The sequence below is a fragment of the Bos javanicus genome, chromosome 5 (genome assembly GCF_032452875.1).
Source record: "Bos javanicus breed banteng chromosome 5, ARS-OSU_banteng_1.0, whole genome shotgun sequence".
NCBI lineage: Eukaryota > Metazoa > Chordata > Mammalia > Artiodactyla > Bovidae > Bos > Bos javanicus.
In genome coordinates, this window is record NC_083872.1 from 96,319,045 (window position 1) to 96,344,213 (window position 25,169).

Below are 25,169 nucleotides of genomic sequence, written 5' to 3' on the forward strand. Positions count from 1 at the left end.
GAAGATAACTACTTGATGACCATGAGTACATAGCCCTGAGCCTCTGGAGCCTAAGGACTGATAATGTTAACTCCTGTGACACCACCGTTCTACCTCACCATCAGCCAATCAGAGAATTGTGCACAATTACCGACCCTGTGACTGTCTCCACCCCCAACCTGGCTTTTAAAAGTGTTTTGCCGAAACCCTCTGGGGAGTCTGGGGCTTTTTGTGGCAGGAGCTACCCATCTCCGTGCATGGTCCTGCAGTAAAGCTTCCTCTGCTCTAAACCCTGACATTTCAGCTTGTTTGGCTTCACTGTGTGTAGGGCACATGAATTTGCAGTATCAAAATTACCTTTTTAATGCAAAGCTTTGTTATCAAGTAGCACCCCAGGTTCAATCCTTGGGTCGGGAAAATCCCCGGGAGAAGGGAATAGCTACCTACTCCAATATTCTTGCCTGGAGAATCCATGGATGGAGGAGCCTGGTAGGCTGCAGTCCATGGGGTCCCAAAGAATCAGACCCGACTGAGCGACTAACATTTTGACTTTTTTTTAATTTTTCCCAGCACAAACGTACTCTAAGGCAGAGGTCACAGTCCAGACACTTCCAGGAAGCTGTGTTTTGTTTGATCCACATGGTGTGTTTGTGTGTTCCTCCCAGAATTTGAAAGCCTTTGGATAGAGCATACACTTTTCAGTTCAGCATACACTTCATCATCCTTACATTATGTTACTTCATGCATTTGAGTTCGCCATTTCTTTAACTGTTAAGATTGTCCCAGAAAACCGTTTTGAAAAATTCCACATTTTTTTCTTCCATGATCTCTGGAATAGTATTTCCAGTGAGAAGTGCCAATTGTCACATCTTTTCTGCTGCTTTGCTTTTATTTATTAACATTTCACAGGCACAGCCTGGTATCTTAATGAAACTGTACTTCCTTGAGGGCAGGGATAGGTGTTTAATTTGTTCTGTATCTTCTACAGTGCCTAGTGGGCTTCCTAGGTGGTGCTAGTGGTAAAGAATCTGCCCAAGACATGGCTCAGTCCCTTTCAGTTGGAAATTGGCAACCCACTCCAGGATTCTTGCCTGGAGAATCCCATGGACAGAGGAGCCTGGTGGACTACAGTCCATGGGGTCACAAAGAGTCGGACACGACTGGAGCAACAAAGCACATATGCACAGTACCTAGTAGAATAACTTTAGTGTAAGTGCTCCACGACTACTGAATGACTTGACTGGCTAGTTGATAACTGAGGGTAAATAAAGATTCTAATACCAGACAGAATGATACTACTCATACTGTGCTTTAAAGTTGGCAAAGCATATGGACTATGTCATTGGATCTTTTCAGTCTCTCTGGACAGGAATAAGAGTGGTGAAGCGGATCAGAGCATGAACACCCTAGATTCTGAGAAGGGAGGTAGAAATTAGGATATATGAGTATACATGCTTATCCAAAGACATTTTAAATTAGTGCTTTCACCTTGACTTTGAGCTTTAAGACTTAAATGTCTAATTTCTGGTTGTTAGGAGAGAAACTGGTTGAGGAACTAGGTATCATTGCTGCTCACAGAATTTATGGATCTACTCCTCCTCGAAAAGATGACACTTCCCAGCTCCCATGGGATTGGCCACCAGACTAGTCCTGTCTGATGTGTTGTGGGGACATGCACATACACACAGCCCCTAATGAAATTTGCTTAATTCACACAGTTTCACATTAATTTCACATTTATTTTGTGGAACCACTGACTCCATGTTGTGATCATCTCACACCCTGTGACTCTGTGTTGTCTCAATAGGGTGCCCAGGTCTCCCTGCAGCCTCTTCATCCCCTCAACTCCAGCAGGAGAACCCTACGCTGCTTTGTCCTTATTTCCTTTATTTAATTAGTTTCTATAAAAGGTCTCTTGCTTATGAAGGCAGAGGGTGCAGGGTGATGGGAACAGAGGGGCCAGCAGAAGTGGGCAGAAGCAGGATAAAAGGAAGGGGGCAGGAAAAAGAGGTGGTATCGGCCCAGAGGATGGTGACAGGGACTGTTCCAGGAGTAAAGGACCACGTGGAAGGAGGCAGATGATAAAGTGGAAAAATAAATTGGGGGCCCAGACGTGTGACTTACAAAGGAAGACATTAAAAGTTGAAGAGAAGAGCGTGAAATGACAAGAGAAAAAGGAACTAGTGAGAGAAGAGTTATAAAAGTTATCTCCATTTTGTTTTATCATTTGCATCATTATCCGACTGCCTCTGGGAATAAGATGTTTCAAGATGCCTTCAGATGGAGATGGAGTCTCTCATCCATATTGTCTGAGTACAAGACATTGGGGCACATTTCTCAAGAAGCTTCAACAATCTGATTCTGTATCATCAGAAGAGTGCATCTTCTCTTCATTGTAATGGTGAGACGAGAGACGGTTCCCCCCCACCCCCAAAGTGTTTAGGTGGAAAAAATAAAAAGACCTTTACAGGTGGCAAAAAGCAAGATTCCAAAGAACTCCTTTTTAAAAAGAAAAACAAGCTGGGTCAGATACAGCGTTGTCATATTTTTGCTATGTTGCAGGAAGGGAAAAAACAATTAATAAGGCAGTGCCAACTCTGACTGTGCTTAATAGGGAGTTATTTCCATGTGGGTCGTGTTCTCGCAGGAGTTGAGTGATGCTAGAAATAACACCATGCGGATTCTTCCCCTTCTCTGTTACAGAGAACTCTTACCACCACATCGCATCACATCATATCTCCTGCTTTCTAGATTCAGTCTTCATTCTGAAAGTCTTATTTATTCCTCCCTTTTCTCTTTCCTCCTTTCTGCCCCCACTGTATAATCTGGAAAAGAAAAGGGCCTATTTGGGGATGTATTAAAGAAATATTCCCCTGAGTACACAATGCAAATGTCTAGAAATGTATTGTTCCCAATATATACAACAAGCTCAAAAAACCGCAGTGGATAATGAAGACTTGCTTTCATTGTTGGAGGACAGGCAGGTCTTCACACAGGAATGAAAGTTGTTTATCCCTTTGAAAAAAGACTGCCCGAGTTGAATAATTAATATCATTATGATAAGAACAAAACAGAGATTCTTTTAAAAGAGTAATGATGGTAGAGTCAGAATCTTAGTATGCTTGTGAGGGTGATTAAAATTGAATGCTCTGCCCGTGTTTCCTGTACACTCCAGGAATTGCAAGCAAAATAAGATGGATTGGATTCAGCTGAAGGCATTAATATGCATGTTGTCAACTAAGCCTTTAACCAATTATTTTTTCAGAGATAATAAACATTTGAATATTTTCTCTAGAAACCGGAAAGCCTCTTTTACTTGAGGTAACGAGCAGGGGCAGGCTGACTTTGAAGCTAATGCAGCTTCAGACTCCCAGCCACTCACCTGGGCCCTTTCTAAAGCTGTGAGAGAGGCCCTAATAACGTGTCCAAATGTTTTAGTAGAATTTGTGAAAGTAGCATATTTAAATTGCAAATAATTTAAGATTGCTATCTCTTTCCACTCCAATCTTCTCTGATTTTTCCCTTGAAGGAGGAAACAGACAGAGCTGGACTCCATCTTAGGCCAGGTGGTGAACATTAGGCTACATGCATGGTCACCCTCCTAAAGGACTCTGAACTTTGTGCCCGGTGTCTATAGAAATGGCATACTAATGGGAAACCAGACCCCAGGATAAAAGAGCCTCAGGACTTGGACTCTCCGTTGCCTAAAAGAATATGCTAATTATCTCTGTAACAGAACACAGTTGTAAATTCCATTAAGTTTATCGGGATATGACCACAGTCCTACTGATAAATGTCCACTGTTTATCTAGTCTTGTGACACATGAATCATAAGCTAACTTTGATCATATCTCTCTTTTACCTTGTCCGGACTAGTTTCAAGGAACTTGGGGAGGTGGGTTTGAGCAAGTACACTTTGGGTATTTAAGGTTTTCACAAAAGTCGGTCATGGTCCTTGGCTAAGAGGAGACTCTGCCTTGGGCCCACTGTTGTAATAAACTGCACTCCACTATCTGCATTGTCCTTCTGAGTGAGTTTGTTTCTCAGAACGCGTGGCTACAACACCCTCATGCTGAATGTCCTTGAAATGGTGGTGTGCATCTTCGAGATGAAGCTAGGAGAAAGTTGAGCTGGGAATAATTTAATTTGGATTTAGTGAGATACATTTATGCAGCTTGCAATCAGTTTCCTGTGAAGTTATTGCCAGCTGTCCCAAGGGAAAGCTTCCAGAAAACACCACCTGCGCCTCATACCTACTCGCCCAGCATTGTGGCATGAAAGAGCCACAGAACATGTGCTCTTTGGGTCATTCCTTTTCTCGTTGGAAAAAAAATCTTCCCCACCTCACCTGAAGTTGTTGACCACGTTTGTATTTTGTCAGTTTTTTTCTTTCCGTTTAAATTTTCTCCCAGATAGAGTATGTGACCACTTAGAATTTTTGTTAAAGAACCAAAGCGTTATGTTTCCCATGAGAAAGCTGCTCAAGCTTTGTAACATGTGTACATCAGTATTAAGGCTCTAAGATTTTTCATCGGCAGGGAAGAGAAACCCAAACATGGAAATGTAAAAAAGTTTATTCAAAGAGTTGATAAAGCTTGATTGCACCACCTAACCTGTAATTTGGAAAAAACATTATGGGATATTTTAATAAAAGAAGTGAGAAATTACAGACTGGTGTTTGGGACATATTTGAAGAGTTCCTTCTTTTATAATCTACATTTATTTATCAAAGAGTTGAGAGAAATCTTAGATAATAATTAATGGAATGTGAAACAAAAAAGAAAAAGATTAGCTTTGACATCAATAGAAATCAATCTGACATTGAGAAGTGAATTGCAACCTTTTTCTTTTATTTTTTAAATTATACTTTAGTTCTTTAAGAAGAAAAGAGAAATTCTGAATAGAAGTAATGAATAGCCCTCTGGATTGTTCGATAATCCAGTTAATGAAGAGGAGTGAATCATCTGTACACATTGGGAAATGATTTAAGTTTCTGGCAGGTTTGAGGCAAAATACTGACATGGATGAAGATAATGTAAAACTTTATAATACATTGCAAACTGGTTAATGAGTGTCATCAGTCCAAAGATATATAAGATGAGTCACTGTACAGTAAAACTGAAACTCCTGAAGCCTTACAATTTATATATGAAAGAAATTTGAGAAAAGATTTTCCCCAATTCTACAACAATTCAAAATAAAAATGTACATTTCACTACTACCAATAAGTAAGAAATCTTTCTGAATGATCAACAACAACAACAACAAAAAAATTTTGAACAACCATCAGATTGGATTCTTTCTATTATTTTTATAGAAAATGATATAAATCATAATGTGAAGAGGTGTTCAAAGAGTATGAAGCTTAAAAAGGTAGAAAAGCAAGTATTACCAAAGAGTCAAGCAGCAACTAGTAAAACCTGTTATTTAATTTTAAAAAATGTCACATTTATAACTATCAGAATTCTTTAATTGTTGCGATTTATTTTCTCATGTTAAGTAAAGATTTGCTTTCGCATCAAAATTTCTACTCTTTTCCTTAAAGAAGGACCCTGAATTGTAAGCTTCAGGCCCTACCTTTTGGTTTTAGTGTTTGATCTGAAAGATGCTGTGAGATAAATATACTTCTTTTTCCCTAGACTAGGCATGGGCTTTGCATCTGCTGAGTGGGCCATGGACAAGAGTCTGCATCTCCGGGGATCCTTTGGGTCAAGTGAGCTGGCAGAATACCTCCAACGGTGTCATTAGCAGCCTGGAGCAAGATCTTTTACCTCAATAAACAATGCTGTGAAATACAAGCCAGCATCTTGTCATGTTAGAATATTGCTTTCTGAACTATTGGACTAGGAGTTAGGTAATGCATACTTGCAACATTGAGAAATGGTGTTTCAAATTTCATGAATCTGGGTGATCTTTGAAAACAGTTTTATTGAAAGGCTTGTGGTCTTTGGAGGCAAAGGTTGTTCATTACGAGGGTAAGTGAGTGACCGGAAGTCAGAAATAAGGAGAGAGGTCTCCCCCGTTAAATAGGCAGTGAACATCATAGAGAAGTGATACCACCTTCCACTCACAAGCTGCATCGTCCCTAGAATCAGCTCTTCCATGGTCAGCAAGGCTGCTTGGGAAAATGGTTTCTAACAGTCATAAAAATTTCCTTAAGATTCACTGAGACCCCACTGCATGTCTGGAATTGCACCACTGTTGGAGGAGATCATTAAGAGGATGTGACCGCCAATGGACCCAGGCAATATAAAAACTCCTTACACCCTCCCCTGTCTTTGGAATATTCATTTCACCCGCTGTTCGCACTCAGAGCCACTTCAAGGATGCAGCCTTGAGAGGACATGTTATTAAGATCATCTGGAGTGTACAGGACTTCCCTGATGGCTCAGTGGGTAAAGAATCTGCCTGGCAATGCAGGAGACACAGGAGATGAGAGTTCGATCCCTGGGTTCAGTCCCTGGGTTCAGATCCCCTGAAATTGTTTCAGAGCAAATGGCAACCCACTCCAGTATTCTTGCCTGGAGAATCCCATGGACAGAGGAGCCTGGAGGGGTCACAATGAGTTGGACACAATTGTGTGACAAGCACCTTTGCACGCTGGAATGTGTATGTGACTGAACTCCATTAGGGCTTCTATGTAGGGCCAATAGAAATGGAGATCTACTCATCTTGCAGCTGCCAAAGACAGCAAGCCTGGTATGTGAGTTCCTTTCCTTATTAAAACTGCCACCTAAAAATATACAATGGAGAAAAGACAATCTCTTTAAACAAGTGGTGCTGGGAAAACTGGTCAACCACCTGTAAAAGAATGAAACTAGAACACTTTCTAACACCATGCTGCTGCTAAGTCACTTCAGTCGTGTCCGACCCTGTGCGACCCCATAGACGGCAGCCCACTAGACTCCTCTGTCCCTGGGATTCTCCAGGCAAGAATACTGAGTGGGTTGCCATTTCCTTCTCCAATGCATGTAAGTGAAAAGTGAAAGTAAAGTCGCTCAGTCATGCCCGACTCTTCGCGACCCCATGGACTGCAGCCCACCAGGCTCCTCCGTCCATGAGATTTTCCAGGCAAGAGTACTGGAGTGGGTTGCCATTGACACAAAAATAAACTTAAAATGGATTAAAGATCTAAATGTAAGACCAGAAACCATAAAACTCCTAGAGGAAAACATAAGCAAAACACTCTCTGACATAAATCACAGCAAGATCCTCTATGACCCCCCTCCTAGAGTAATGGAAATAAAAGCAAAAATAAACAAATGGGACCTAATTAAACTTAAAAGCTTTTGCACAACGAAGGAAACTATAAGCAAGGTGAAAAGACAGCCTTCAGAATGGGGGAAAATAATAGCAAATGAAGCAGCTGACAAAGAATTAATCTCAGAAATATACAAGCAGCTCATGCAGCTCAATACCAGAAAAATAAACGACCCAATTAAAAAATGGGCCAAAGAACTAAACAGACATTTCTCCAAAGAAGACATACAGATGGCTAACAAACACATGAAAAGATGCTCAACATCACTCATCATTAGAGAAATGCAAATCAAAACCACAATGAGGTACCATCTCATGCCAGACAGAATGGCTGCTATCAAAAAGTCTACAAACAATAAATGCTGAAGAGGGTGTGGAGAAAAGGGAACCCTCTTACACTGTTGGTGGGAATGCCAACTAGTATACCTGTTATGGAGAACAGTGTGGAGATTCCTTAAAAAACTGGAAATAGAACTGCCATACGACCCAGCAATCCCACTGCTGGGCATACACACTGAGCAAACCAGAATTGAAAGAGACAGGTGTACCCCAGTGTTCACTGCAGCACTGTTTACAATAGCCAGGATATGGAAGCAACCTAGATGTCCATTGGCAGATGAATGGATAAGGAAGTTGTGGTACATATACAAATGGAATATTACACAGCTATAAAAAAGAATGCATTTGAATCTGTTCTAATGAGGTGGATGAAACTGGAGCCTATTATACAGAGTGAAGTAACTCAGAAAGAAAAACACCAATACAGTATACTAATGCATATATGTGGAATTTAGAAAGATGGTAATGATGACCCTATATGCGAGACAGCAAAAGAGACACAGATGTAAAGAACAGACTTTTGGACTCTGTGAGAGAAGGCGAGGGTGGGATGATCCGAGAGAATAGCACTGAAACATGTTTATGTGAAATAGATGATCAGTCCAAGTTCAATGCATGAAGTGGGGCACTCACAGCTGGTGCTCTGGGACAACCCAGAGGATGGGATGGGGAGGGAGGTGGGAAGGCTTTGGGGATGAGGGACACAAGTACACCCGTGGCTGATTCATGTCAATGTATGGCAAAAACCACCACAGTATTGTAAAGTAATTAGCATCCAATTAAAATAAACAAATTAATAATAATAAAAAAACCTGCCACCTACCAATCTGGAGTGGTCTGCCTCTTCCTTTGGTCCCTCCTTGCCCTCCATGTATGAGGCCATTTTGAATCACCCCAGGGGAACTCCTCTGGTTGCTAACCAACAGTCCATGCTGGGAATATATGGATACCTAGATGCTGGTCTGTCTCCCTAAATAGTCAAACAACTAGTTGGGAAAACTAGAGGTGGGGATGGTAGTGAGGTGCCAGACCTCATTTAAAAATCTTTAAAATTGGTACAGAAATCAATTCAGGCTGGGTTAACAGAAAAATACCCTCTGTGGAGGTGGCACTTGAGCCACTGAAAGGGAGAGTGGACTTCATGAGGAAGAGGGGGTCTGACAGCTCCTCCCTCCCTCTGCACTTGCAAAAGTGAACTGGAGGAAGAGGATTTCTGGGTCCAGGAAAGGAATAAAAGAAGAGAATTGGTCCAGTTAGGGTGAAGGGGATTGGGGATAGGAAGGGGATGGTGGGCTCTGAAGTTAAAAAAAAAAAAAAAAAAGCCTTGAGTGAGCTTGGATATTATTTTGAAGTTAATGGGCATTCCTGGAAGACTCTGGGAAAAGTGTTTCAGGAAATTCCCACAGGGCCCTGGCTCTCCTCATCCTACACCCCTCCTGGAACCCACACTTCTAACAACTGGAAATTTATGTACAGAGGGGCCTGGGTTGGGTAAGCTGTTGTGTGTCAAGGGGCACAGCAATTCCAGATGTTTCTGCTTTTCTTCAAAGAGATGGAAGATCAGCTCTGTCTTGAGTTAGTCGCTCAGTCGTGTCCTACTCTGCAACCCCATGGACTGTGGCCTGCCAGGCTCTTCTGTTCACAGAATTCTCCAGGCAAGAATACTGCAGTGGGTTACCATTCCCTTCCCCAGGGGATCTTCCCAACCCCGGGACTGAACTTGGGTCTCCTGCATTGCAGATGGATTCTTTAGTCTTCAAGGGAAGCCCAGACCAGCTCTACCTTGACTTAAAAAAAAAAAAAAATAGGACTACTATTACTGTTGCTGCTGCTGCTGCTGCTGCTGCTAGTCGCTTCAGTCGTGTCCGACTCTGTGCAACCCCATAGACGGCAGCCCTCCAGGCTCCCTGGTCTCTGGGATTCTCCAGGCAAGAACACTGGAGTGGGTTGCCATTTCCTTCTCCAATGCATGAAAGTGAAAAGTGAAAGTGAAGTCACTCAGTCGTGTCCGATTCTTAGCGACCCCATGGACTGCAGCCCACCAGGCTCCTCCGTCCATGGGATTTTCCAGGCAAGAGTACTGAAGTGGGGTGCCAAAGAGTAATTTGCAGGTGAACACAGGGTATTTGTGTTTTCACGTAATGCTTATGTATTTGTCTTAAAAATCTTACATTCAAAGATTTGGCCTATCAAAATGCAGAAATATGAAAGAATTAGTCCAGATACATTGGGGGTGCTGTCTGGTGTGTAAGACTGCATTCTACAAAGATCAAAGCGCCCAGCTGCTAGGTGTAAACGCTTCACACAGGATTGTGACCTGTGCGTGTGTGGCTCCTTCTCAGAAATGGGTGAGAAGCTCATGATGTCACCAAAATGAAAATGTCCTACCACCATAGCATTCTGTATCTCTGAAGAGACAATGGATCTGAATAAAAATGATACCTGCACAATGATATTAATATTAAAAATAATACTACAGGTGGTGAAACTACTGTTAAAATAGCAGCTTAAGAGAGAGAAATGAATAGATAAGTTTGCTTTTCACAAGAGGGTGGGTTTGCAAATGCCAGGAAATCTAGTTTTATTTAGGGATTATTCATCTGTCTCATCTTCTTCTCAAAGTCTTTAAATACCAGCATCTACTTTAATAAAAAATTCCAAATTCCTCAAACCTTCACTAGCAGTCAGCAAAGCACACATGTAATCCGTACTATACAATTTAGCCCTTAATTACATTTGCCTTGCTTTGTTTCCCGTTGTTTTAAGGCGTCAGCCTCCTGTGCTCAAAATAGATCTTAAGCTTCTTGAAGGCAAGAACCCGGCTTTCAACTGTTTGCAGCACGCGGGCACTTAACGAAGCCAAGGCTGATTTATGGACAATGAAGCCAGGATCTTAAATTTTAAACCGCAGTCCGGCCTGGGGAGACGCTTACCCGCTGCGGAGCCGGGCCGCCCACCGGGGGCCCTGTCTCGCTCCCCCCACCCCTTGGCCGCCCTTCCTCGTCGCTGTTCCCCAATACGACCAGCAGGAGGCGCCACAGACTCGGCTTAAGCCGTTTCCCCCTTTTTCCTACCCCACTTCCCCCAACACATGACGTGGGAAGCTGCCTCCGCCAGAGTCTTAGCAATAGGAGTGAGGGGGTGACGGGGTTTGGGGGTGGGGTGGGGTGGGGGGTCTGGAGAAAGAGGACACGCGCGCGCACACACCTTGGGAGAACGAGCGTCTTCCCCCAGCTTCGTGGGTTTCTCCGCCCACCAGGGCAGTGTGTGAGAGGTAGGGTGTGTGTGTGTGTGGCACGTTTTTGAGTGTGAGACCCAAATCCAGACCAGGCGACCTGTGATCTCCCGCCCTGCCCCCGCCCCCGGTGATAAATCCCCCTTTTTCTTACTCTCCCCATCCTCCCCTCGTCCTCCTCTCCCTCTCCCGCTGCCGCGCGGTTGACTTGCACAGCCTGCCCCCGCCCGCTTCCCCTCCCCCGGCTCCCATCACCACCAACTGGAATCTGGGCTCCTGCCTCTCCACCCCCCACCCCCCACCTTTTTGGAGAAAGGCAGGTCCCCCACCCCCTTTGGGGAAAAAAAAAAAAAAACCACTTCCTTCGGCTTCTTCACCTCTAGGAAATCTCGGGGCTTTGCTCTATCGCAAGTGCTCGTCTGGGCGGTTTTTGAGCACCACCATCCAGAAGTGCTGGCGTCCGGATGCATTTGCCTTTGCTTTGCAAAGAAGAGTCGTGAACTTCAAGACCCTTCCAGACGGATAATTAATCCTGCTTTGCAGGAAAGGGAAACCCTCCATCCCCAGCCACCCCATCTCCGGAGACCCTGCAATCGCCCAGGAGCTCCGAACCGGTAAGTAAATATTCGCCTTGGAGTCTCTTGTCTCAATTTTGGGGTTTGGGGGGGTGTCAGGAAGATAAAGGGTCGAGGCGGTGGAACCCTTAACCAACCTGGTTATTAGGTAAGGCTCTTAAAGCCGGCAGAAACCGGCACTTGCTCATTTGGACGTGGCTTTTTGTTTTTTTAAGATTTTTCAGGGTAGAGGGGTAGGGCACTCTCTGATCCTTTTGTTGCGGGGTTTCGTCCCCTTACCGAGCAGAGAGGCTGGGCATCGGTGCCCGGGGCCGGAGCCGCGCGCCGCGACCATCCGTCCAATAGACACGTTGCAGGTGAAGCCCCGTGCGCTGCACATCAGCGCGGCGGCGGCGTGAGTGTGCGCGCGGGGGCGCGTGCGCGCCGGGGGCGTGTGTGTGTGTGTGTGTGTGTGTGTGTGTGCGCGCGCGCGCGTGTCAGTGTGCCCCTTCCAAGGAATGCCCAGTGTGCACCCGGTGCACAATCAGAACCCACTGAGCACGAGCCCGGGGTGGGAGGAGGCGCTGCTGCTGGAGGCGATGGGGACGGCGAGACAGACATGTCGGCAGCACTGCAGATGGGGCTGGGGGCCGCAGTTGCTGGCGAGTTAAGTGGGGCTTGTGTTTCTGCGTGTGTGTGTGAGTGTGTGTTGCTACAGGGAGCCGCTTCTCCCTCCCTGCTTCCCACTTCCCTCCTTCGCTCCCTCCCTCTCTCTCCCTCTCTCCTCTTCCATTCAGGTTGGCTTTCCCACCTCGCATCCATGCCTGTCCCAGGAATGGTATAGCCAGACCTTTTCTGAATTATTTATAGACCGGTGCCAGCTGTTTTCCATTCCTCTGGTGTGCACTCTGTGGGAAATGCAGGGTTTCCTCCCCCCTTTTCCTTAAAACGAATTGATTTCTTTTTTTCGGAATGCATTTTTCTCATCCTCTGGGGGACACTCGAATCAAACCCTGACCATCTCTTTTTTCCCCCTTAGGAAGGGGACGCTTTGGGAATGACCACGCTCCACGGAGGGACAGAGCCGGTCCCCAGCTTCTCTACACAGAGCCTCCTCCACTAAAGCTCCAAAAACCAAAAACCGTAATTGCCCGAAGAATTGTTTAAAAAAAAAAAAAAAATAGTCCGGCCACTAACCTCACATGCACACGGAATAATCATTCTGGATTCTGCATTGTGAGCTGTTCTCCATAGCCTGAATTACCTTTGAATTCCATCTTTTTTTTTTTCTTTGAATTTGCCTCTCTTCAAGACACAAGATTAAAACAAAATTCACGCTGAATTGGATTTTAAATGATCTTCCTTTTCTTTATCCTTCGTCTTTCTTATGTGGATATGCAAGCGAGAAGAAGCGACTGGATATTCCCACCATGCTCACTCCCTTAATCTGTCCGTCTAGAGGTTTGGCTTCTACAAACCAAGGTAGGGCAAATCCAATTTCATTTTCTTCTCACCTGGGGTAGGGATTCCTTGTTTATCTCTCTCTTCAAGTCCCTCAAGTGGATTTTTTTGAGGGGGGAAGAAAGGGTAACAAGATACTCAAATAATGCTGTGTGGGGGAAAAGGCTTGTTACAAAGGGGGAGATCTCCCATGTTATTTCTTTTCCTGCCTCATCAAACAGGTTTGGGGTTTTTTTGAAGGCATGGGGCCGGATATATGTAGGGACAGCCGTTGGATGGCAGAAGGGCTGGGAGACCTGTGTGATTTTCAAGTCAAATAGCAAATTTATTCACCCTGAGCTAAAGCTCTGATTTTTATGGGAATCGGGAAAGCTTTTTTTATTTTTTTTTCTTTTTTTCAGGCTGCCTTTCCCCCTTGCCACTTCCATGTCTCTCTAGCTCCTGTCTCTACCTTCCTGGGCATCCTTTTTATGCCCTTTTTAAAAAATGAAATAATGAATGAGGTTCTTGTAGCTGTTGCCCCGAAGTCCACTTGCTGTGTAAACGCCGACCCTTGGCCAGAGATCCCGGGAGGCCTACTGCAGAGGGACAGGTCTAGGTAGGAAATCAGCCTGCTCTCAGAACACCTGGAATTGGAGGATGCTGCAGGTTAAGAGGACTCAAATTTTAGGCTCGGAAAGAAAGAATTCTGTCAGTATTCTGCTTTTTCATTTGTAATTTTTGGTGTGCTATTATATTTGAGCTATAAATTTCTCCTTCTGTCTACACATCTATTTATACCCACACATCCTCCAAGCAAACTGTTACTTCCACACTCTTGCAAAATGGCTATCTTGCAGAGTTCTAAAATGCTGTGCGTGTGGCAGGGGTGCAGAATTTGACACGTGAGTCTTTGTGTTAAACAAAGAGATGTGCAGTTCGCTTGGGTTAGCCATGGACCCTCCAAAGAGAATGAACACTTACATTTTTTCTCCGTCTCATCGAATTCTACAACATGAGCAGTGTGGTTTGGCGGTATTTTCATGGACTTGGAAAGAGAAATAGCAGGAGAAATGGAAAAGACTTAGCTAATGGCTCTTCAGCTAGCCACTCATGCAATCCAAGACTACTCCTAGGAAATAAGATCGCCCACGGGCTGGAGGGCCAAGGTGGTGAGCTGGCTACTCCACTGACCGTATATTCCCAAACTCCGAAGGCACCCAAGGGTAGGAATCGGGTTGAGATAAAGATTTTCAACATAATGTAGCAGAATCACTAGTACCAGTAATCTTCCTGAAAGTATTCCACCTCCAAATCTTTTTTTCCAGTATTTTTTTTTTTAATAATACTTTGAAACAATCTAAAATACTAAAGGGATGTGGGAGAAGTCCTGGAAGGTCCTTATCACTCAACATCACTTTAGAGGAGAGTTAGTTCATTGTCCAGAAAGAATGGTTGGAATCTGATTCACTGCTGCCCTGCCCCAGGTTTCGTTCTTCTGAACATTCCTTGCTTCAACTCTCATTTGTAACCATGGTGTTATCAGAGTGACAGGTTGGGATCCCACTTGGAGCCACGCTCTCACCATCTACAAATAGCCGGGGTGATCTAGTTGTGCGCTCACCTGAGACACCTGAGTGGCTCCCCATCTGCTCTGCTCCTTCAGGTGGGAGGATGAAGTCTGAATTTGACTTCAGAATAGAGCAGAGGTCTGGGTGACAATAGCAGCTCCATGTGCAATGATCCCATAGGTAGGATGAACCAGTCGAGATGGGCCTCTGCCTCGTTTGCATTTCTGAGGCCACCCCAGTGCTCTCCACCAAGTAGGTCCTTCATCAGGTTGGTTGGTGACGAGATTGTCAGGAGGCCTTTCGATCAGAGTCTCAGCCCCATTTGCCCTGAATGCCAATGGGGTGAAGACAGGTTCCAGGCCATCCTTAGCAGGCTCTAAGACTGGGCAAAGGACAAGACACTGAAAGGGGAGGAAGGGAGGACTAAGTGGTGGGAAAGCCTCCAAGAGGAAGAATGGAATCTATCCGGAAAGAGCTTGTTGGGATTCAGGGAGGAGTCACCACAGGTGATCCATGCCTTTCCACATCCAAAGCCCTTTTGGAGACCCTGGGAGGAGGCAGGTGTCCGGTCCTCGAGAGCAGATGCCCTGAACTCAGTGGTGTTCTGGGCTGTCTCGGGGCCATTGTTTTCTACCCCTGCTTTTTTTTTTTTTCCCCTCACTGTGCAAAATGCTGACTGGGTTCTATTTTGTCTTCCCTCCTGTCAACTCCCCTGATGGTGTGGGCTACGTGGGAAAGAAATGTGGCTCCTTGTGGGAGGAAGAGCACATTTAATTCCAATCGAGGTGCCTCCATGATATGCAATTAAGAAAAAATTAATAGGAAATAAAGACTTCCCAGGAAAGCACAGTTAAGGATGTTAGACTGGTGATTTCAAGGGAAGCAGAACAACATGGTGTCTTCTGTATATATGTTTCAGGTGTAGCAAAGCCTGATGGAGATGTGAACACAGGACGATGTGGCAGCTTAGAATAGATACTGGAAGCAAGGAGGGGGCAGGGTGTGCCCAGGAGTGTCTAGTTCCTTCTCTCCATTGGTTCCATCCCTGGGAAGCCTGTCTGTCTGAAGAGCCTTGCTTTGCCACACTATCTGTATAATTTATCAGGGGGGGTTAGAGGCAGAGAGACTAAGGAAGGAGGAGAAATGACAGAAAAGGAGGAGTAAGAGAAAAAATTCCTCTAGTCACTACTTTGCACACCCAGTGCCTTTCTGTTAGGCTGAGAGAGAAGAGAGACTTCCTCTGGTGAAGGGATGAACAGCAGGTACTTTGATTTTGTATTCCTGCTTTACCTCCAGAAATATGGTTTCAGAACCTTGACCGTCTCACTTGACCTTCACATTCACGCACCCTGACTTGTGTGTGTGTGGGGGGGGGCAATGGGCATCTGGGGGGTGGACACGTGGACTAAAATTGGTTGGTGGGATGAGTGGCTGCACAGGACTGAGCTGGGTTCAGTCCTTGGCCACATCATCATTACCTTGTATAACCATCTCCCATCTCCTCCATGAATATGATGAACCCAGGATATAGAGTTTTTTTTCCCCCCTATTTTCTTGTTCAAGGATCTGAAAATTGAGATAACATATCGACTAGTACTGACAGGCTAAAGCAAAAATTTAGTTAATATTTACAGACTGTGAAATAGAGGCAGGGGAAAGGACCGGTTGTGTGTGAAGAAACCAGAGCAAAATAGCAGCCTGTAGGAGCCAGGTGGAGCTCGTCATTCTAAAGCAGGGAAACTATTGTTCTGAATGATGGCCTTCTCTCTGTAGTGATGGACAGTAGGGCTGACAAAATAGCTCATCTTGGCTAACTTGCTGGGGTCAGAAGTGGATAAGCTCCTTTTCCTCACTGCCATTCTGCACCCTCCTTAAGAATTCTAGAAATTTCTTCCTTTCGGTAAACTACATTTGCAGTCTCTGCTATGGTGCATACAGTTGGATTGTAATATCCGCTGTCTCTGTAAATAAATATGAATCCAAAGAGTCTAATGAATTGTTCACATTTATTAAAGTGCATCTCCTCTTTGCAACCACAAGAAGAAGTCTCCAGGGAGAGTAAATTAGTGGTTGAATTGATATTATCTTTCAGAAGGTTGCAGAAGATAGAATGTGAAGGGGCAGGCATAACTCAGAGGAGGTGGGTTTCTACAGTATACCTGTGGCTGTTAATGAGGTGCCTGCAGCCATGACACAAGATCCGTGGTGTGGATCAGCTCTTAGGGTTTGGTGAGCCCAGAGAGGTGTGTTCAGAACCTTGCAGTTGGTTCCTCAGTGACTTCCAACCATATTATTTTTGTGTTTTCACTTTCCACTGCTTTCAGCTGAGGTTGGCAGAGAAGGGACCTATGTAACCTGTCATTGAAATCCTCTGTGCCTACCCTGGGAAGTCCTGCCTTCTCTCCATCACTGGTACTTGCAGATGACCATGAGTCCACTTTATCCTAGTTTTGTTTATATGCCCTGTTTCCCTAAGAAGTTTGTGAGCCCCTTGAGGGCACGGAGGGGTTTATTCACCTTGGAATCATTTTTACTTGACACAGTGTCTGGCACATAATAGAGACTTGGGAAAATAGTAAGTGAATGAGTGGAGAGAAGAAGTGAAATATTAATTAGTGAAAGATGCTACTTGTTATTCATTCAGGTGGGTTTAGGAATGGTTCACAGTTAGGATGTTAGAGGAGATCAAGAGTTTGAGAGCTCTGCGACACTTTTGAAAGCATCTTCTCTGACCTCACGTAATAGATGAAGACACTGAGATCCAGGGACGTTCAGTGATTTGTTTAAGTTGGGTAGCTGCTTACTGCCAAGGCTTTGTGTACCGCTTCTCTTAACAGAGTGAGATATGGAGGTTATTTGTGAATTTCAGATGTCTCCATCAGCACTTCTCAAACTTTATTGAATAACAATCACCCGGGGACCTTATTAGAAGGTCCATTCTGAATCAGGAGGTCTGGGCTGGTACCTTAGATTCTGCATTTTTGGCCATCTCCCAAGTGATGCCCAAATTACTTGACCATGGATCGTGGGTCTACATCACTCCTGAACCCAATTCTGTATCATCGTGAACATTGGCAGTTCCACATGTATTTCTGTTCCTCTGGGGACTTCCAGCCTTTCTGCTTTGTTCTTAAAAATAGAAAAGAAAAAAATCAGAGAGGAGGTTTTGTATTTAAGTTCACCCTTGTCCTTTCTTCCTTCACTCTTCCACCCACAGATGTCGTTTGCCTCTTTGCCTTCGGTCCTCTCTGGTTTTCTTATTCCGGTCCTTCTCATCACCGATTCTTTTCTTGTACTCCAGCTTCTGAGTTTATTTATCTCTTGGTCTCTTTTCTTTCACACTATCTCTTCTTTTAACTTCATTTATTTTTATGACTTTTGCTCTCCTCAATTATTCAACAAACATGTGTTAAGAACCAATTTTTGTCAAGCACTGTGTTATAAAAAAAATTTAGCTCTGGCTGTGTCTTCCAGTAGTTGGGGATTTAATGGGGGAGACATGTAAGGAGACCACTGTGTCCTTGGGTAAGAGATGTAAAAGAGAGCAACCTTGGATAAGAGGTGGGCTTCATGGAGGTGGTGACATTTAAACTACATCTTTAATTAGCAGTTTCCTAGAAGAAGGAGAGAATGGTCGTTTCAGGAGGATGGAGAACAGACGGAGAGGCAGGTGTTGTCACGGGGCAAGCCTCCCGCTTTTGCTCACATCCCTTAACTTGGGGAGAAGATCAGCACGTCATCGTGCTGGTTCAGTGATTAGGAAGGAATTTCAGATTCCAGATGATGAGGCCAGAGGATAATGTGAGGGTCTTGTTGAAAGAAGAGGGAAGAGAGTCCTTTCTGGTTTAGCAGCTCTACGGTTAATGAATCCTAGCCCTGTTTATAAGGCTTGCCTCTGGAATGAGCAAAGGACACCATCTTCATCTCAGGCCACGGCTTGCTGCTAACTTTGCTGATGGCCGTTATAAAGAAAGGGACAGCTGTTAGTTGGTTTGTAGCCAGGGAGAGAGCTGGATCCTAGCCCGGGCCAAGCTACTGGGAATGAAGGCCCAGCCGAGCCCCATGTGTTTCTAGAGGAAGGGAGGCAGAGAGAGGCTATGCCAGGCAGACACTAGCTACTTTCTTTAATGGTGAAGGGGAGTGATGAAAGAAGAGGGGCTCAGTTACTTGCTCTTAGGACATTCACAAAATGTTTTGGTGGCCTCTTTAGAGGGCTTCTTGTTTCAGGAGTGTTCCTCATGGGGCTGTCCTGGTGTAGACATGCTCAGAAGACACCTCCAGCTAGCACTTCAGTGAACTGTAGCACTGGAGCCTAAGGGGAGAGGGATTGGAAATGAATGTTCTGCTAAATTTTATTTGTACCTTTTCCTGCTCCCCATCCTTCTCTACCCCTTCCCCTGCACTGTCACCATTTCTCTGGATATTATGATCTGTATACGTTTCATTAGCAAAAGGAACCTAAGCTCAGCCTGAAGAGCCACCTACATGTAAAGAGAGCGTACACCTGAGGGTGTGTGGATGAGCAGGTGGCACCGCTGGGTGGTGGGACATTCATTTCAAGGTGACCGGAGGGGCAGGGCAGGGAAGGCATAGTGACAGGGCTGTGCTTAGAGTAGCGGGGCCAGGGGCCAGGAGGAGGCCAGGCCTAAGGGAGTGACAGGTCTGGAAGGAAAAAGAGATGCAGTTTTGGGCCCTGCTGGGGGTCCACCCTTCTAAGGGGAAGTATCTGTCACCTGTCGTGGAGAGCTTCCTAGATCAAGACAGTTGAAGGTTTCAACTGGTTAACTCGCGCGACTTCTAACAGCCACACCGCGCTCCACACATGCCATCGTCTGTGGCTTTGCTCACCGCCTCATTCAGACCACAAATCTCCTCCTTTAGAGAGAAATGTCAAGCCTCAATTTCCTATGACTCTTTATAGAGACCCTCTCAGAGCTTCAACTGGTGAGAATTTCTTAGGAAATCGGATCTCGTTTCTTTCGGAGAGAAGGGACTTCAAAACAAGGGCCGGATGAAAGCTGCATTGTTCTGGGAGGGGAGAAGAGAGGCTTGGGAGAAACCTGGAGCTTAGCTGATGTCTTTAATCCTTTCCCCAAAGCCCTCTGTACCCCATGAGAATGCCCAGACATTCTGGGTCGACCCTCTCACCTCCCAGGGGTCTTAGTCTGGTCACTTTAGATTAGAGAGCAGTTTTTGTGTGTGTGTGTATCCAAATACACACACACACTAGACTTGTGTACATATGGGCATGTTTGTGCAGGGACTTACTTGCCAAACAGTAGTCAAAGATTTTCTTAAATGCAGTAAATGTGTCTGTGCATTTAGGTACAGTAATGCATGTGGGTGTGTATATGTGTATATGAAAGAAATAGGATAAGTAGCATATTAATTGGAGAAGGCAATGGCACCCCACTCCAATTCTCTTGCCTGGAAAATCCCATGGACGGAGGAACCTGGTAGGCTGAAGTCCATGGGGTCATTAAGAGTCGGGCACGACTGAGTGACTTCACTTTCCCTTTTCACTTTCATGCATTGGAGAAGGAAATGGCAACCCACTCCAGTGTTCTTGCCTGGAGAATCCCAGGGACGGGGGAGCCTGGTGGGCTGCCGTCTATGGTGTCTCGCAGAGTTGGACACGACTGAAGCGACTTAGCAGCAGCAGCAGCATATTAATGCTGACAGGCACCTTGGAGATTATCTTCCACAGGCCCCATTTTGAAACTGTGAAAGTAGTTCTGAGGTTAGCCACGTGGCCTAAAGCCACGTGCGTGTGGCAGAGTCAGGTCCACAGAGTCCCTTTTCGGTGCCTCCCCTCCACTGCCCGGCCCCACTTGTCTCCTTGGCCTGCCTGACCCCGAAGCCAGCCAGTGGTGAGCCCTTGGCCCCATCTTCTGGAGCCCAGGGTATCCTGTTCCCCCTGGGAGTGTGAGGGGTCTTTACAGAGTTATGTTTTCCCAGGGTGTCCTCCGTGGTGGTGAGGACGGCGGTGGTCCTGGCAATCAGAAATGCCTTTTGGTTTCTGCTTGTGTTCAATGACCATGACCATGACCATGTTCAAACCCCGTGACCATGTGACCCCCAGGGATGCTGGGCATTGACTTCCTCATTTCTGAAAGAGCAAGACAGGCTCCTTAACCAAGCAAGACAGTGCTCCTTAGCCCCAGGTCAGTCACACAATCACCTGCAGAACTTTGGCAAAAATAAATACAGACAAATAAATAACACCACCCCAAGGTCATGGATGTCCGTGCCCAGGCCGACCCCAAACGGTTCAATTAAAATCTCTCAGGGTGATAGCCAGGCTGTGGTCATTTAAATATGTTTCCCAGGGAGCCTCATGTGAGGCCATATTTGAGAACCGCTGGGCGAGATGACTGACAGGCACCTGTTAGCTCTTAGCATCCCACAGCCCTAGTATTTGAATGTGCAAATGGAGACCCTAAGGCTGTGAAATGGTCCCATAACCAGCAGAGGGTCCCTAAGTCAGAGGTCAGAAGAAGTGGTTGGAGCGTGAGGGCATGTACTATACAGAGTGTACCCAAAGGGTGGAACTGGTGTGAGCTTCAGAGGAGAGCTATAGTAACCCTGTTCCTGGGCTCTCTCACCAGTGACCTGCGCTGGGAACGGGGTGGTTGGGGGGAGGGATGGTGGGGGACTGCTTTCCCGGACACCCTTGAAACAGGTGTGCCTGCCTGCAAGTAGGGCGCATGGCCCCATCCCCTGTTCCACTTAGTCTGTATTGAGGGTGCCCCATTTCTCATTTCGGAGAGAGAGCCTCATTTCACTCCTGTGTAACACTGTAAATGTAGGAAAACTATTAATAAATGGGGCTGGCTGAGCGGACCCTGATTGACTGGTGAGGGGTGTGAATGGGGCAATTATCTGAGTGCGGTTGGGATCCACTGGCCCCCGTCCCCTCCCTCTCAGCGCCTGGAGTTGAATATTAAAGGCATGAAGAGGAGGAAGAAGGTGGGAGGCAGTAAGCTTCGTTCTTCTGTGACTGTTACTTTAATCACTGACTGTTAAGCTGGCTGGCTTAATAGTTTTCTCACCTGCTTCCTTTTTGTCTCCCTCCCTTCCCCATTTTAAAATCAATGTGAACCTAAATGTACAGAGGTGAGAGGAGAAAGCAGATTTATTGGATCTGTGTTCCTTTAAAAGGACAAATCATAAGAAAGTAAAAATAGTTCTGTTTTGGACGTCTGCTCAGAGCAGTTGGAGAGAAAGGTGATGAGTGTGGTTTGGACTCACAGTGGAGTTTGGTGTAATGTGCAGAGGTGTGAGCCGATGATTGTCTAGGAGAACCCTGAGCAGAGGACTCACTGATCTGCATTTCCCAATATCTATTGGTTGGTCCTTTGGAAGCAGAACATCCGAATCATGGAGATACTGCAGCCTCTTGCTTTGGGTTTGTTACCATGCAGACCATGCGTTCCGTGGGGCCAGAGCTGTTGTCTTTGGGGTTCGTGGCTCTTCTCTCGATCACCTTGTTAGAAACTCTGGGATTGTTTCTGGGCTTAAGGGGAGACGGAACTCATTTCAGTCCTGTGCTGGTCTTGTTTACGTGTGTGTCCTGGTTTTTCCTTCAGCTCACAGAGGAAGAGAGACTGCAGAAGAAATCTGACCCTGGCCAAATATAGGTGCTCAGATTTAACGGAAGGTCTTTCTTAGGTAGGAGAATGTTGACCCTTTGGATTTTTTGAGGAAAAAAAAAATACTGGGTGGGTTTTTTTTTCTCCGTATAGAAGAGAAATCACTTTTGCTTGTTGATGAATTTGCCGTTTTTCCATGAGAATGAGACTCCTGCTTCCTGCTTTATGTCACTTTAAGTCTTTGGTGCTTAGCAGAATGCTCTCTGCACATGGGCACTGCTCAAAAATGCTGCTTGTCGATACCGATGTGATAGAAATTAACATGCATTGAGGATACAGTTGACATATTTGTACGTCTAACGTTTTCATTTCCTGGCCATCCAAGCACCTCGTGATGCTTCCGGTGTGTTTCACTAGAGCTGTATGGATGCGAGTGTCTCTAGTGCTTGCTACAGACTGGTGATGAAAACGTACCCATTTCTCAGTGCCTCGCTTCTTTGAGTTTCATTTTACATTGTGTTTATTAAGGGCATTTCTTCCAAAAGCGCTCCCTTATCACTTACTGTGCTTTTCCCCTTTGCTGCAAATTCCATGTAAAATACTGTCATCCTTCCAGGTCCATCTGTAAGACTCTCTCCTCCGCCAAGTCCTGCTTGATCTTCCCAGCTAGAAATAAGCCCTCTCAAGTCATCTGTATACATCCTCTTTTTATTTTCTTTTCACCTTTCTCATGCTAACTTTGGGGGCAAATCCCTAGGAAGGCCTTTTCATCTCATGTGCCCCAGTTGCTTTCACTGCACCGGGCTTTCTGGAATAAATAGGAACATGGTTACTCACCTTCTCAACCTCTCCTTTTTATTCTGTCGCTCTTTACAAAGAGGCTTTGATTTCAAGATAAAATTCAAAGTTGGTTCTGAAACTTATGAATGTCTTTCTACCACCATAGCAGGGAATCTCAGCTATTGGTCAGTCTTCGTTTATGTACCTCGGTTTATGGAACCTCAGTTTGAGGTTAGGGAAGGAAATGAGAAGGTCCTGGAATTAGGTGGCCAGAAGTTATAGATCATTTGGGAGAGAAATGGTGGAATGAAAATACTAAGAATTATTGCTGTCAGTTTAAGTATAATAATCATCTAAAAGGAATGGCCTCACTTTTGCTTAGGACAGTTTCAATTTTCTGTTGAAATTGGGCCTTGAATTGGCAATAGATATTTGTGGTTACATTATATATGTAATATTCTGGCTTGCATTACATATGTTATCTCATTCAATCCTTACCAGCAGGCTGACATTATTTTCTTTTTCTCAGATGGACAGAGTGAAGGTTAGAGAGCACAAGGGCACCTAGCAGTCAGCAAGCCAGGATTCCAGCCGACACCCTTGGATTCTAACCTCTGGCTCTTGACACTCTATAGAGCCACTTCCATGTAAAAGGCGGGGAGGGTTTATGTCGCATGTAGAGGGCCCCATAAGCACATGTACTCTGAAACTTAGCTGAAGTGACTTCCTTCTGATCCCTTCTCTTTGGGCTTCGCTCTTGGCAAAAGACAAAGTTGTTTTCAAGTAGAAAAATGCATCCTACAAAATAGCCAACTTCTGGACTGTAATTTAATTTAGTGAGGACAAGAGGTGAGAAAGTCATGGCATTGGCAATCGGCGTCTCTTTTATTTCACATGATGGTTAAGGCTTGGACACCATCTTCTTAGCCTATTCCTACCCTTCTGTAAATATCCTGCACCTCCAACTTGAAGATACTTCCTTTAAGAGGAAACAGTCCCCTTTGAACTTACTTAGTCTTGGACGATCTGATGATTACCCATTTTCTGCCACCTATGTCTTTCTCAAACCCAGGTGTACACGACCACTTTGAGTGCTTAGAATAAGAGAATGGCGATCAAGCATCCGGCTTCATCATTGGGTTTTTACTAGTAGCAGGACTCACTATTATTATTCCATGAGATACATTTGCTTCATTCCAAGAAGGATAAGAAGGAACTCTTTTCATTTCAAATATCTGCATTAACTAGTGACTCAGAGAATACTTTTTTTTTAAGTAAAAATACAAGACAAAGATTCAGTTTCCCTGTTGTTGCTCAGTCACTAAGTCATATCTGACTCTTTTTGACCCAGTGGACCGCAGCACGCCAAGCTCCCCTGTCCTTCACTGTCTCCCGACTTTCCTCAAATTCATGTCCATTGAGTTGGTGATTCTATCAATTTCCTGTGTCTTTACTTTTCTGTCTAAGAAAGGAGGTTGTGTCTTGGTGTTGCAGGGCATTCTGGTGCTTAGCTTTGTCATGTGTGGATCTTAAAACTACTTTTCACTAATTTGAAGCCGAGTGGTACTGGGGAAGGAATGCTTGAGGGGCCAGGAATCTGGTCCCATCTCAGCCCCACGTGCATGCTGTGGGACTCAGGCAAGTTACCCAACCTCTCTGAGTTCACGTCCTCATTTGTAAAATGAGACCTTTAGGGGATACAGGGATTGTGTTGTGGAGCAAGTGAGGAAATGTAAAGAACCCCTCAAACCATGAGCTTAATATACACACGGTATCATTGTTAATAACTCCACCCTGCTCAACATCACGGCTTTGGAACGACCTCCAGTGCGATGCGTGGACCACATACTCCCTGTGGGCAGGAGAAGAGGAGGCATCTGATGGGGGCCGCAGGCAGCGAGGCCCCGGCATTTGGAACCCAGGGCAGCAACAGGCACTGTGACCTGTGGTTTTTAATATTTGGTCTCTGTCTCCTTCTTCGGTTCTCTTTCACAGTATTTATCTAGAAAACTAGATAAATGCTTGTCAGAAAGGAGAGCAAGACTAATCTTTCTAGCTCTATGTATAGAACCATTTTTCCCAGGCTTATCTTTTATCTTTACACGATCCGAGAAGGGGAGAGATGAAGATGGCGATGCAGGCAGAGGAAAAGGAAAATGTGAAAGGCAGTATCAGGCTCCCGCCTTTGCTCACACCTCCTGCTCTGTCGCGGTGCCCTCCCCACCTCCGCTCACCTGCCTCACTCCTGGCCTGTCTTCAAGATTCTGCTCAGGACTTCTCTGCTCCAGGTCCTCCTGGTACCCCCAGGCTGGAGTCACTGCCTCCTTGCTGACCATGGTCCTCTGGTTTGAAATGACTCTTACCGTGTCTCCATTCCATCCATCCTGCTTTCTCAAGGGCAGAAAACGCTTCTACCCTC

General features: G+C 45.3%; 1 protein-coding gene and 1 pseudogene across 2 annotated transcripts in view; one reads left to right on the forward strand and one right to left on the reverse strand.

The window, feature by feature from the left end:
- Nucleotides 1-25,086, reverse strand: part of LOC133248761 (calcium load-activated calcium channel-like) — a 119,910-nt pseudogene extending 94,824 nt beyond the window's left edge.
- The window catches only part of GRIN2B (glutamate ionotropic receptor NMDA type subunit 2B), a 511,560-nt gene continuing 497,581 nt past the window's right edge, over nt 11,191-25,169 (forward strand). Inside the window, exons 1-2 of one of the 2 annotated variants that reach the window (XM_061417791.1) lie at nt 11,191-11,427; nt 12,407-12,849. The gene's annotated coding sequence lies outside the window, so the exon portion shown is untranslated. Of the gene's footprint in view, nt 11,428-11,681; nt 12,039-12,406; nt 12,850-25,169 lie in introns of those variants that run through there. The other variant, XM_061417794.1, reaches the window with a different exon arrangement.